This window comes from Caretta caretta, chromosome 5 (assembly GCF_965140235.1).
Source record: "Caretta caretta isolate rCarCar2 chromosome 5, rCarCar1.hap1, whole genome shotgun sequence".
Classification (NCBI taxonomy): Eukaryota; Metazoa; Chordata; order Testudines; family Cheloniidae; genus Caretta; species Caretta caretta.
The window spans coordinates 100,450,480-100,465,356 of NC_134210.1; the positions used below are offsets into that span (position 1 = coordinate 100,450,480).

Consider the following 14,877-nt stretch of genomic DNA (forward strand, 5'->3'; position numbering starts at 1 on the left):
GGAAGAGCAGGGGGAAGAAAAAGAAACAGGTATTAATGCAATCTTACAAAGCAGGTGGAATGTGAATTCTATCCATTACACATGAATCTGTAATCATGGATAGCCATAACATTGTTAAACTTTTGTTTTCTTCTTCTTGACACAGCCAGGCTGATCCTCCTTTAGCGACCAAACATAAATTTAGTGAATTAACTTACTAATATGCTAGCCCTTAAATGTAAACAAAAATTTAACTGATGCTGAAGATGCTTTTATAGTTTCACATGCATGTCAAGATTATACCTTAAGAAACAGCTTTGCTGTATATGTCAAGCTTTGTGTGGTCTTTCAATAAAAACACTGCATTAAGTTCTATTCTGAAATCACTCCTTAGGGCAAGAGTTATATTTGTCTATGAAACCATTGCAATAATGCGTGCTTCAAGAGTTATTCAGGATAAGGCCAATAGTTAAGATTATATCACTTTTAGAATCAAAGTATTTCTTTACAGCACAGGTATTAAACTAAGTCCTCACATATCCTATGTATTCTTGCAACTTTCACAAACACAGTGGACTCAGTACTGAAAAACTTTGGCCTATAATGTGCAGATTGGTTTAAATAACCTTATGATGGAAAATGGAATTGTCAAGGTTCCTCCCCCACGCTGAACTCTAGGGTACAGATGTGGGGACCTGCACGAAAAACCTCCTAAGCTTATCTTTACCAGCTTAGGTCAAAACTTCCCCAAGGTACAAAATATTCCACCCTTTGTCCTTGGATTGGCCGCTACCACCATCAAACTAATACTGGTTACTGGGGAAGAGCTGTTTGGACGCGTCTTTCCCCCCAAAATACTTCCCAAAACCTTGCACCCCACTTCCTGGACAAGGTTTGGTAAAAAGCCTCACCAATTTGCCTAGGTGACTACAGACCCAGACCCTTGGATCTTAAGAACAATGAACAATCCTCCCAACACTTGCACCCCCCCTTTCCTGGGAAATGTTGGATAAAAAGCCTCACCAATTTGCATAGGTGACCACAGACCCAAACCCTTGGATCTGAGAACAATGAAAATGCATTCAGTTTTCTTACAAGAAGACTTTTAATAAAAATAGAAGTAAATAGAAACAAAGAAATCCCCCCTGTAAAATCAGGATGGTAGATACCTTACAGGGTAATTAGATTCAAAAACATAGAGAACCCCTCTAGGCAAAACCTTAAGTTACAAAAAGGATACACAGACAGAAATAGTTATTCTATTCAGCACAGTTCTTTTCTCAGCCATTTAAAGAAATCATAATTTAACACGTACCTAGCTAGATTACTTACTAAAAGTTCTAAGACTCCATTCCTGGTCTATTCCCGGCCAAGACAGAATATAGACAGACACACAGACCCTTTGTTTCTCTCCCTCCTCCCAGCTTTTGAAAGTATCTTGTCTCCTCATTTCAGAGGAACAGCTGTGTTAGTCTGTATTCGCAAAAAGAAAAGGAGTACTTGTGGCGGTTAGTCTCTAAGGTGCCACAAGTACTCCTTTTCTTTTTGTCTCCTCATTGGTCATTTTGGTCAGGTGCCAGCGAGGTTACCTTTAGCTTCTTAACCCTTTACAGGTGAGAGGAGCTTTCCCCTGGCCAGGAGGGATTTCAAAGGGGTTTACCCTTCCCTTTATAGTTATGACAGGAATATACCAGAATGTTGACTTGCAGGTTTATGATCTTCTGCACTTGACAACTCTGGCTGGAGTCCTGGCATGTCTGACTGGATCACTGACAATGACTCATTCCTTTCTTTCTGGTGTCAAGAAACAGATTTTCAGTTTTCTAACGATGCTGTCAACTCATCTTGATAGGCAAAGAAAACCTGCCTGCAGCTTCCCATTGGCCTGATATGTCAGAAATTTCTAGTGTAACAGCAGCATTCTTTTTCAAAGAAACTTGCTGTTTCGTGTGCCTGGGGTGATATGGAGATAATCTGAACACACGCACACACATGGGTGGAATGAGCTGAATACCAAACATCCATGTGTGTTCAGATTATCTCCATAATCTACAGTTAAAATGCAATTTACACACACACACCCCTGCACGTAGCATACCCCTCAACCTGTAAATTAGGGTGCAGAGCTGTAATACAGCTCCTCCACAATCTCTATTCCAGCCTACAGACTGGAAGAGCAAGCAGCCCATCTGTGCCCTGATGCAGGGGATTCCTGCCACTAGATCCATGTAAGCACAGATCTCATTGCCCTTTCCCCCAATTTGTGTGCAATGCCCTCTTCCTACAGTGGCCTATTTGGGGATGGAGCAGAAACCACAGCATCCAGTGGCCATTTCACCCGTCACAGAGCTCAAACAGCATGAATGATTCTGTACAGGCCCACCATAAATGGTTATCAACTGAGAATAGAGCAACAATCTGGCAGCTAGCTGTTTAACTGGAAAAAGAGAAAGGGGTGCAAAGCCAACCAGAGGATCCCGAGAGCATTAGAATGGAATGTCAGACTGGACACAGAGTATTCTGTTTTTTGTCAGTTTGCATTCTAGCCCTAACACTGATTCAGTGTTCTTGCCCTTTTACATTGAGGGAGGAGGGGGAAGTGGGAAACAACAAAGCCATGAGTAAATCAGATCATGGGCTAGTTGCCTGCCAAATTTCATCTTTGAAAAAAATCAAAGCAAGTTTTCATGACTGTTGGAAGCCCCAAAAAAACATGTTTTCAGTGTGTAATATGGACATAACCTTAACTACTGAAGCACATAATCATCAACCATTATAATCTAAAGGGGGGAAAAGGCAGTGACCTATACACCAGTCTTAAAAGCCTCCAGAGCATAACATTACCAAGATGCTGACTCAAACTGACAATATGTACTACAGTATTCCAGACCTAGTGCCTTTCACCACCATAGCTAAACTCATATTCTCACTGAATTGTCCTCCTTATAATACAGATTTTTTAAAAAAATAAGCCTTTTTTGTGAAGGAAGGAATAAGAGACACTATCAAATACTTAAAGGCCACAACTTGGCTGATTAGTTATTTATGTAGTGCCAATAGCATGCTAGGCTTTCAGAGAGAAATAGATAGCATATAGATCACAGATGCAACACAAAGCAAGTGATTAAACTGGGATACTTAGCATATCTTGTTAGATTTTTTAAAAAATCACTTCTTTAAAAAAGAGGACTAGAGTTCATAGGCCTCTTACAAAAAAAAAAAAAAAAAAAAAGGCCCAGTCCTCTCTTACATTCTGGCAGCCCTAAGGGGGATTGAATTGGCACCAGATCCCGAAACAGCATAAAGCTGGTGGAATGTTTCTATGCTGGCTGCACTTGCAATCTCCAGCATAGGCAAGATGTGCTCTAGCTATTTTAACCCACAAGGACACCCATGTATGCCATCACAGAACAAGTTGAGAATAAGTTGACCCCTGGCAGAACAAGCAGAAAAGTGACTGTGGCAAACTTGCTGTCTGTCACTCTACATCCCAGTGCTGTATATGGCATTGCAACAGATATGCCTCAGTTTCCCCCCAGGCCTTTTCTGGCCTATTTCAGCTGTTGGTATGACCTGGCCCTCCAGCCATGCCAAGTAACATGGGTCCAAAGATCTTCAGGATCTCAAATTCTTTCACTTAAGTCTAACAGAAAATAGCAAAACAACTGAATCTTCAATACAGCTGGGCTCAGCTAATAGCCTTCTTTGCAGGCTAGTCCTGCTTCAAACCATCCCAGCACTGATCCATATTCCTGTCTTCCACTCCTAATGCCCGATGGAGGGCAGGACAAGTGGAACCCATCCTTCCCTCAGCCTAAGGGAGGAAAACTCCCAACTACCTCTCACCTGGGTCTTGTCCCTAACCCTTCCTCTAGCAACACTTTGATCCTTCCTTTATGAAGGCCCAGCCCCTCCCTAACTGGGTTTGATCACCAGTTATGCCTAATGCCCCTCCAGCCCAGTCGGTTAATTGGTGTCTCAGGCCACTTTAATCCTTTCATCCCATGTGTGTATGTGTGTGGAGGGGGAGGTATATATGCCATCACAGTGACTTTAGGTCTACATCATGTGGGTCAGGCTACCGGTTTGTTTAATTGTGGTACAGACTTTCGGGCTTGGGCTGGAACCCTCGCTCTGCAACCCTCCCCCATCCTGGGGTCCCAGAGCCCAGGCTCTAGCCCGAGTCCAAATGTCTACACAGTGATTAAACAGCCCAAGCCCAAGGCAGCTGACACGGGCTAGCTATGAGTGTGTAAGTGTAGACCTACCCACAGAAAATTTTGTCCTCCCCTCATCTATGTGCCAAGCACAGCTCAATAAGAAGAGAGAAACCAACCCCAAATGTCTATCAGTTTTATCTTCTATTTGATAAATGTAGTTTCACCCATATGAGCACGTGTTTGTATTTACTCCTTTGTGTCCTAATATTACCCAAATATCAGCAATATGCTGGGGACAATGTATATTAAATCCTACATTACAGCCAGTCGTGGGAGGATAAGGGTATAAAAACAAATTAATGGCTTTTTTGCTTAATTTTTTTGTGATGGAATGCTGCATGAAAACTCTCTCATATGACACAAAGGTTGTGTCTAGCTCTTTGACAGTTCCATAGTAAACAGTTCTCCAGACATGCCCCCACCTGTGACAAGCTGAAAATATGACATTGGCTATATGCTTATCTTGCTGTTTTACTGACAAGGCATCTACTGGAATCTGTATGCATTGTAGTGCATGTCTTCTGGTGTTCAGCTTTTTGTTACTTGGTAGGGAAGAAGTGTTTTTGTTCGGAGTTGTGTCTGAATATATCAGATGTTAGTCAGGGAGATGATTTCTGTTCTAGTTGCTATGTTGGCATCACAGACTGGATATAACTACATTGCCTAGAAACTACTGTGTTTATAACAATATGTACAACAGTGAGAACACCATTTCAGACAACTTTGGAGAAATACAGCAGAATTGATATATGGGGTGAGAGACGCGTCCGCCGACTGCCCCCTTTACATTCGGTAAAAAGGCCAAAGTTGCATAAATGGAACTTAAAAGCCCCACTTCTGGCCAGGTAAGAATTCCTCCAGTGCAGGAATTGAAGCAGACAGCCACAGTCCCTATGGATTAATCTCTAATTGTTTAGGTTATGCTCACTACTGGGATTTCTGACTGCATTCCCCATTATTCACACACCTGCTCCTACACTGTGTAAAAGCTTGCTTCTGTTGATGTAACATGCTGACATACACTAACTACCCTTTCTGCACTGCAGAAATGTGATCTCTCACATTAGAGCTGATTAGTTCCATAATTTGTCTGTTGGGCCTCCAGGAGTCATAAATGAGCATGCTTTTATATCAGTAAAGTAACCACTACTTTTTCTTCTATGGCATATCTGCTCTCACTGAAGGCTGTACTTATCTTTACACTAAAATTTTGTGTGAATTTGATGGGGCAATAGGGTATAAATTATGCTTCCTTATTTAGAAGCTGTCAAGGTTCCCTCCCCACTATGAACTCTAGGGAACAGATGTGGGGACCTGCATGAAAGACCCCCTAAGTTTATTTCTACCAGTTTAGGTTAAAAACTTCCCCAAGGTACAAATCCTTCCTTGTTCTTGGATGGGTACTGCTGCCACCACCAAGTGAGTTAGACAAAGATTCAGGAAAAGGACCACTTGGCGTTCCTGTTTCCCTAAAATATCCCCCCAAGCTCCTTCACCCCCTTTGCTGGGGAGGCTTGAGAATAATCTACCAACCAAATAGGTAAACCAGGTGAGCACAGACCAGACCCTGGTTTTTAGGACACTAAAAACCAATCAGATTCTTTAAAAAACAGAACTTTATTATAAAGAAAAAAAAAGGTAGAAGAAACACCTCTGTAAAATCAGGATGGAAGGTAATTTTACAGGGTAATAAGATTCAAAACACAGAGGATTCCCCTCTAGGCAAAACTTTAAAGTTACAAAAAACGGGGATAAACTTTCCTCTCAGCACAGGGAAGATTCACATGCTAAAACAAAAGATACTCTAATGCATTTCCTTGCTATTACTTACTATTTCTGTAAGTTAGATGTATCATTCAGTAGGAGCTAGATTACTTGCTTGACCTCTCTCCTTGTGTCCGAGAGAACACACACAAAAAGACAAAGCAAAAAACCTTCCCCAAACAGATTTTAAAGTATCTTCTCCCCTTGTTGGTCCTTTTTGTCAGGTGCCAACCAGGTTATCTGAGCTTCTTAACCCTTTACAGGTAAAGTCTGCTTGGCGGGGGGGGGGGGGATTTTATGCTACCCTTAGCTGTATGTTTATGACTGAAGCAATCTTTGGAGTATGCCTCTTGCCGCCCATCCCCCCACCCAACACACACACACACACACACACACACTCCCCTGCTTCTTTTTAAATCCCACACACTCTAGAGAAGACAAGATGGCTAATGCACACACAGTACTTTCCCAATTAAATTATAACTAACCTGAAATGCATCACATTGTGCATGCAAGAGTTTTGACAGCATCAATTCAAATATTGTCATTTTTCCTGCCGAAACCAAACTGTAGGAGTATCTTATCATCAACCTGCCTTGAAAGTTTTTCCAGAAAGATCAGAATTTTACTTTTAGGATTGCCCTTTTATAATTACTTCAGTAGCACTGGGAGTTAGAATACAATGACTTTATACCAAGGGTGGCCTTTTAATAAAGATTCACCATGAAGGAGAAATATACTTTCTACTCCAGGATATTTAAAAGCTTTTCTTTTAGTTTGTATTTGGTCATCTTATGTGTTAATACAAGCTCTGCCAGCTAATTACTAAGGCTATATCTATACTATAGCCGATGTTAGTAAAACTTTGGTCACCCATATGCCCTCCCCTCCATCCCCCAAGCAACATACCTTATACCAAGATACATGTTCAGGTGCACAGTGCTATGTCAGGTTTCAGAGTAACAGCCGTGTAAGTCTGTATTCGCAAAAAGAAAAGGAGTACTTGTAGCACCTTAGAGACTAACCAATTTATTTGAGCATAAGCTTTCGTGAGCTACAGCTCACTTCATCGGATGCATTGAGCTGTAGCTCACGAAAGCTTATGCTCAAATAAATTGGTTAGTCTCTAAGGTGCCACAAGTACTCCTTTTCTTAGTGCTATGTCAGTGGGAGAGCTTCTCCTGTCAACATAGCTTCTGCTGCTCTCAGAGGTGGGAGTTTTTATACCAGCCAGAGAGCTCTCTCCCATTGGCATCAAGCTTCTTCACCAGACGCACTCAGGTGCACAGCAGCATCGGTACAGCTGTGTTGCTGCAGGGCTGTACGAATAGACATACCCTTATTGGTAATGGAACATGGAAGCCCAGGTGACAGACAACCCAGACAATAATCCTAATAATGAAACATGTAAAACAGAAAACAATTTGCACTGGAACCAAACAGCATCCACCATTCTTGCTATACAATTTTTTTTTTGGGGGGGGGTGAGGGGAGTAAAATAAACATAGCTGAATAATTCTCTATATATATGTATCTCATATAAAAAAGTCTAATGTTACAATAATATTAAGAACCTGATGATGAAAAAAATCTCCATTGTGAAATTCAGGTTTAAGACTAATAATTGATTTAAAAACCAGGTGAAAATAATATTAGATGGTGACTACATGTAATTGTGTAATAAGCCTTTTTACTGGGGAGGAAATGAGGAGTCTTAGTCAATTGTTCTAACACCCAGCAGTCGCAGCCCACTGAGCTGAGATACGAATGATTGACTGGCTTTTCTTAGACTATTCGGATGTGTCAAAGAAAAAAAAATTCCATGTTTATACAGCATTTCAGAACACCATAATTTTAGTCCAGAAGCAACAGAGTTTGCATTTATAAATCAAGGAATAAATCTATTGTAGGTACCAGTAGAAATGTATTTGCAATGGCTGTAGGCAACATCAGAATCAATTAGTTTTTACATATGGGTAATCACCTTGTCTTGATTAGGGTCAAGTGGGCAGTGCTAAATTCTTCACTGTTTAAAACAACAATTTGTGGGTCCAATAGAAACAACTTATTTTATCCCTCTTCTCTATGCTTACTGGAGTGGCCACATAGTAGATGCAGCCTCCTGCTCTTTGTCTCCCACTGCCTCCAGCCATCTTTCCGCTATCAGACTGAATTCTCGGCTGCAGATGAGCTGCGGCTGGGGAAGCTGGGATGAGATGGAGGTTAGGTTTCTTCACCCTTATGCGCCTCCCCCCAATCCTGCAGCCAACTGTAAGTTTCACTGGTTGACTATTTGCTGGCATTATTTTGAGAGGCTCAAATGAGGAGCCAGGATCTATGTGAACGAACAGAGGTTTGATGTTGGATTCTGTTTTGTATTCGACCGCGACTGCTCTTCTGGACATCTCTCTGACAGCAGGTCAGCTGTGGATGAGCTAACTAAAGCTTTGTAGGTTTGGACTCTCTACTGCTCTGGACTTCTGACTGAGCACTCCAATAGGGCTGTGTCTACGCTGAGAATTGTGGGTGAGTCTCCCACCATTGGTCTAGCATCAGGGCAACTCCAGGAGTGCTAGCAATGGTGCAAGCACCAATGGAGAGTCCACAGACACATTTACCACCATGCCATTCAACACTGCTCTGGGCAGGTCTGGACTCCATGACTGGAAAAATGCCTGTTGCCTTCCTCCACTGCTGTTTATACCATTGCTAGCACAAGTGAAACTGCACTGGTGCTAGAGCAATGGTGGAAAAATTGCCTAGGAGTCTATGTACAACATGGCTTAGGAAACTTTCACCTGCAAGCAGCAGTGGGTACTGCATTACTATGGGCACTCTGCAGACTGCCACGTTCCCTTTCAGGAAGACAAGTATCAGGGGGTAGCCTTGTTAGTCTGTATTCACAAGAACAACAAGGAGTCTGGTGGCACCTTAAAGACTACTCCTTCTTGCCTTTCAGGAAGGAGTTTTTCATGGTTCGGTGATGGGCTGTTTTGTGCCCACACTGCAGCCTGTGGTGGCAGAGCCCCCAAGTTAGAAGGGGCCCCACAAGGGAGATATAGTTATTAGAGCTGTTTGGAGGACAATTCCCTTTCGTGGCAACTTTCAAAGTTTCAAGTTTTGGTTTTGCTCTTCACTGGAACGAAAAACAAAACCTTTTGAATGTTTTACCAAAACAGAATTGCGTCAAGACATCTGGTTTTGGATGGAAAAGCTTATGTCTTCAGTTTGAGTCTCTCTCATGTTAGAAGTGACCAGAGAGCCCTGGTCCTCAGAAATCTTTCAGATGAAAAATTAATCAAATCTGATACATCTCAGCTTCAAGGAAACAGCATATTTCCATGAAATTTCATTTCATGAGAAACATCCTGACCAGCTCTAATAATTATATATAGGATTCTCACTCCTCCTCCAGGCCATGAAAGGAATGGTCAAGAAAACCACGCTACACATTTCCTTGGGTTGACTGGAGAGATTCCACCCCAGATCCAATCAGTCAGGACTTTTTGCGGCCACTCAAAAATGGCGTTTAAGATGTGATAGAGCGACTAACTGGGGGACTACTTCATCAGCCCCTCCCCACTACCTTCCCCTTTCTCCTGGTCAGGTAAGAGGAAAGATCCTGAGCCAAGAAGTAGCTGGGCTCTGTTGGGAAGCAGCAGCTGCATGGCTAACCAGGAACTGTAGAGAAGCTAGATGCAGAGGAATCCCCAGGATATGTATGCATAGCTGCACATAGAAAAGGCTGTGACTGCTGGATTTTATAGCCAGGTGCAAGTCTGCATCGGACTTATAGGAGAGCAGCAGCAATTGGGCAGGGACACAGTGCAGAGGGGCCCCAAAGCAAAACACTAACTGAGCCTGGCTTGGAATCATGCAAACCATCTATTTGCTTGACTGGAGAGGGCACCCCATACTCTAAAGAGCTCAGACTCTCAGTTGGACTATGCCAGGGACCTAAACAAGAACCACTATTGCTCACTTAGAACTCTGTTTAAGCCTCTGTACCTAGGGTACTTGCAACTGTTCCCTTTTCTGCCAGTCCTAGTAAAATACCCTTGCCCTTATCCATGTGTCTGAGTGGTTATCGGGACCAACCAGGGCTAGCACCTACATGGCCTAGCTGCTGAAGCACCTCCAGCACTTGTCTCCCAGTTGCAGAACACCTAGCATGCTACTGCCACCCTAGGGATCTGTTAGGCCAGTGATTCTCAAACTTGTTTTTTTTCGCGGACCACTTGAAAATTGCTGAGGGTCTCGGCGGACGACTTAATGATCTTTCCAAATGTTGTTTGTACCATTAGCTAACTATCGTAAAGCGCTTTGGATAAAAGCATCATATTAAAAAAATGTAATTAACTTTTCTTTTATACAAATAAAAGCACACAACTTGTATTTTAGTATCACTTGTCTTACCTTTCTAATGTGATGGATGTGACTTCTCTCTCCCGCCACTGCCGCCCCCCGAGCTGGGGCTGGGCAGGACTGAGGTCTCTCCCTCTTTCCCCCCGCGATAGCAGCCACAGAGCTGAGGCTGGGAAGGAGGGCTGTCTCTCCCTGGGAGCTGCAACCCTCGAGCTGGGGAAAGTCGCCTCTTTCTCTGGCCGCCACAGCCTTGCACATCCCAAATTCCCCCCCCAACCTCTCCTCTTCTCACCCCACTGCCCCCTCCGACCTGCCCCCTATTCCTTCAAAGGCCACCACCCCACCTTACATGTGCGTCTTCTCCAGGGTCCAGGCACCTAATTAGTGGAGCCAGACCTGATACTTGATATTTAGATTGGGAGTCAAGACCCTCTGCCCTCTTACCTTACCTGCTTCTCCCACCACTGGTAGCTCCTCTAGGGCCTTCTTGCTGAAGCAGCCTGGGTACTACCTAATACCCCAGGCCCGAATTTGTTCTAGGAACCCTAGAACTGCTGCCTGAGGCCCAGGTGCTCCCCATTCCCCTCAACTGGGAGCTGCTCTTGGGCCTTTCTCCAGACACTGCTCACTGTGTCTGCCTCTCCATTGCGCTCCCCTCTATTGCCCTACTCTGCCTGTGCACCATTCTCTCTCATAAGGAGGGGTCTCCATTTTTCATCCCAACAGGGATTTCCCCACACACACACACACACACACACACACCAATTTCCCCAACACCACCACCTCCCAGTTTTGTGAACTAGTTACATGCAGTGTTGCCAATTTAGTGATTGTTTGGACATTTGAATTGAAATTGAAACATTAATACACACTTTAAAAGCATATAAAGTGATGATGCACATATTTTATCTGAAAAAGTATAATAGATTTGAAAAGTATGAACATAAAAGCTGTATAAGGAAGCCAGTCTGTTTTTATGAAAATGTCAGTGCATTCATTTCAGTGATGTTGGCCAACCTAATAATGTCAAAATGATGATTTGTAAGTAAAGTCTAAATGAGCTCTCCCTGACAGCTAGTGATGAGCTGCTGACTGGGACGGGAAAGGCTTCAGGACCAGATTGTATTTACATTCACACCTAATCTACCTAGGTATCCAGCAAACAAAGCTGTGTTGCCCAAGTGATAGATTTTGGCTGGGGTTGGGTTACAAATCACTTGAATGCGGGGGGGGGGGGGGGGGGCGGAATGTTGTTATTCTTATTGTATGAGTAAAGGGCAGTAGAACTATACTTAGCCTGTACTGATTGAGGGCATGAAGAGAGGGTGGGGACATAGAACTCACAACACTGGGTTTGGCAGGCCAATGCTCAAACCAGGTGTTTTGCTTGATGACCTGCCCCTCTCCACCATTTAAAGACACAGCTGACTAGGCTCCATAGACAGTCTTTTGTTTTGTTAAGTGACCACTACAGCTGAAATCACTGATAATCAGGCCTAAGTGCTTAGACCTGCTGTGGGACAGTGTTTCTGTGGAAGAGATGGTCCTGCCTGCACTAGCAGCAAGGTTCCCCCCACTGAGAGCGCAGCTGAAATCTCCGAGAGCGGTGGAACCTCAAGAGATCAACTTGCAGAGGTCACAGTGGCAGGTGGCAGCAGAAGGGGATGGCGCAGGGCCATGGGCAACAGAGCGATGGAGTGAACGGCACAATGAACAACAGTGACCAGAGTGAACAGTGAGCAACTGGAGGAACGAACAAACAAGGTGCCTTCTTGCCCCCACCTGGGAGGTGAACTCACGTGAAAGCACGTCTGAACTCCGAGTCTCCACTGACCAAGGACAACATCAGTGAGTGTTAATGGGGCTGTTAAGAATGCTGAAATCATAACACAGTTCATGGGAACAAACGTGGCTGTGGCATCATACTTTCTATTTAAGCAAGAGATAACATTGGCCTCCAGTTTGTAGTATGTAGTAAGTGCATTGTCACTTGTTCATCCTGAAGTTGAACACTGGTTCTGAACAAGACCAGCAAATGCTCACTATCTTTCCTCAAGAAACTCAACTGTCCGGCTAGAAGCATATGGTGCAACAGTGAAAGACTCAACAGTTGAAAAAAATGAAGAACTCTCTCATCACATTCAAAAAACATTTGCATACATGGCTGATGAATGCACCGATGCAGATGGGCATCAAGTCACTATGTACATTATCTTGATGTCAGTGGTAGGCCAGTAGATGCATTTCTAGATGTTCAAGTTATAGAAGACACATCGGCTGCATCTGTGACAACCCACATCTTAGAGTTAAATGCTTGTCAACTGGACCCCAAACAGATGGCTGCTTGTGCATTTGATGGAGCTGCAAACTTCTCTGGAAGACATGGTGGAGTACAAGCTTTGCTCAGAGAAAAGTGTAACCCTAATCTCTCCTATACACACTGCAGAGGCCATCTACTCCAACTAGCACAAGTACAAGCTGCAGACTGTTCAAAAGACATTTAAAAAGCTATAAATTTAATGTCTTCATTATATTCTTTTTTCAGCAAGAGTCCAAAAAGACTGAATATCTTGGAAAATATAGAAGATACACTGGGACTGAAGTTCATATTAGTCCAACCTGGGAAAACCCTCTGGCTTTCTCATGAGCAATCCTTGGCTGTGGTCTTAAAATTACTCCAGTCATTATTACTGACTTTGGAAAGTATCTACGAAGATGGGATGCATCTAAGTAGCGAGGCTGGTGGATTACTTTTGCTACTATGTTCAGAGAAGGCTATTGCCATTGTCTCCCTTGTAAGTCTACTGTTGAAACCACTTGGGTCATTAAACAAGGCCATCCAGGCATCTGCTACAACATTAGTAAGTCTTTGTCTAGCAACAGAAGCTACATTTGGATCAGAGAGCTATCCACTGAAAAAGTACTGGAAGAAGAAAAGACTTCAGTCCAGAAGTTGTCTAATGAAGGCATTTATATTGAATCCTTAAGTGAAGAGGACAAGAAGTGTTTGTTGTCAAGACAACTGAAAAAGTACACAGACTTGATTCTTAAAAAAAATCTACAACAGCAACTTCCAGATTCTACTCAACCTCTAGGTAGCTTTTACAGATCCCTGTCCTATAAAACACTGACAGTTGAGTGGAGTGAGGCACTACCAGCAATGGGGCTTCCATGTGCTCAGGATAGAATAGAGAATTTGAACACAGAGTGGAATATCATACAACAAATGAATGAAGATTTTACTTCAACTTCTTTATCAGCATCACTAGTGGCTCAACCCAACCTTTATGCTATGTTTCCTGCAAATAAAGAAGTTGGAAGTAGCAAGAGATGAATTCCTGTCACAACAGCTACAGTTGAGTGTTCTTTTTCATTATTGAATAGAATTTTGTGTTCTGAAAAGTCACCTTTTGCCTGATCATGTGAATAAACTAATGAGCATATCAATTGAAGGAATGGAAGTACCAGACACAGGAGAAGCCACCAAAGATGAACACGCTGCATTCAAGAAGTTCATTAAGAGAGTTGTGCAAAATTATAACAAGAAACCAAGAAGGATGTAGATGTAGTGCTCCACAGAAGGCTTGAGTATCTAACTTTAATTTGTGTGATGATTTTAAAACATGAGTTAAATCTAATATAATGGTCACGAAACATTTTTCAGTTTTTACTATGGTGCCATACAATCTATTTTCACCCCTCATCAGCCCTGATCCTCCCCCCATCCGTAAATTCAACCTCCTCCCGCCCCCATTTCAATTCCTGGGGAAAACACACTCCAACAAAATGAGTCCACATTGAGGACTTGGAGGTGTCTGAACTAGCCATGGTACAAGGAACTCCACATCACAGCCCTTCACTCTTCTGCTTAGAGAGCATGACCTTGCCATTTTCAACCCTCCCCACCCCCCATTCATGAAGTGAGTGCCCACCCTCCCCAGGTCTTTTCAAAACTCTCAAATCTTACAAAACTAAAGAATGAGTGAGCCAAACTGGAGGAGTATGCACTGAGAGCAGTCTGGTTGAAAGTGAAGGATTGTGGAGGACCTCTTCTTCTAAGAATGCTGGATTATTTTCAGATTGGCCAAAGTGGAATTTCCCCTGGAAGTGGAATTTCCTGGCAGAGAGACAGCTAAAAGGAAGGATTCTCACTTACATGTACGGAGCAAAAACATCTGTCCTAATGCAAGGCAGCTATGCCATTACTTCACATTATGGACTTATACAAAAACTATGCCCTTCAGCTTTCAGAGGTAGACAAAACCCTCTGAAAACCACTGGAGTTCCCCAATTTGGACTTCATCAGCCAGTCTTCTGTCAGGAAGATCAAACGACAATCTCCCCCCCGGCCCCAAATCTATGGTGGGAGTGATCGTCCCCAATCTCATCAGACAGGATCTTGGAAAGCCTTGATCCTAGGCTCAGAATTGATTATTCACTTACAGGATGAAGTGAGGCTGGTACTGGTATCAGGACTCTTCCACTTCCTCCCCATTGATCCAGTAGAGGCAAGCAATTACCTTTTAATCCCCTCTCCAAAAGGCACAAA

At 43.1% G+C, this 14,877-nt stretch overlaps 1 protein-coding gene across 3 annotated transcripts in view; it reads right to left on the bottom strand.

Annotated features, from left to right (window-relative positions):
- Positions 1-14,877, bottom strand: part of MAMDC2 (MAM domain containing 2) — a 98,610-nt gene that overhangs the window by 67,061 nt on the left and 16,672 nt on the right. The gene's annotated exons all lie outside the window — the stretch shown is intronic.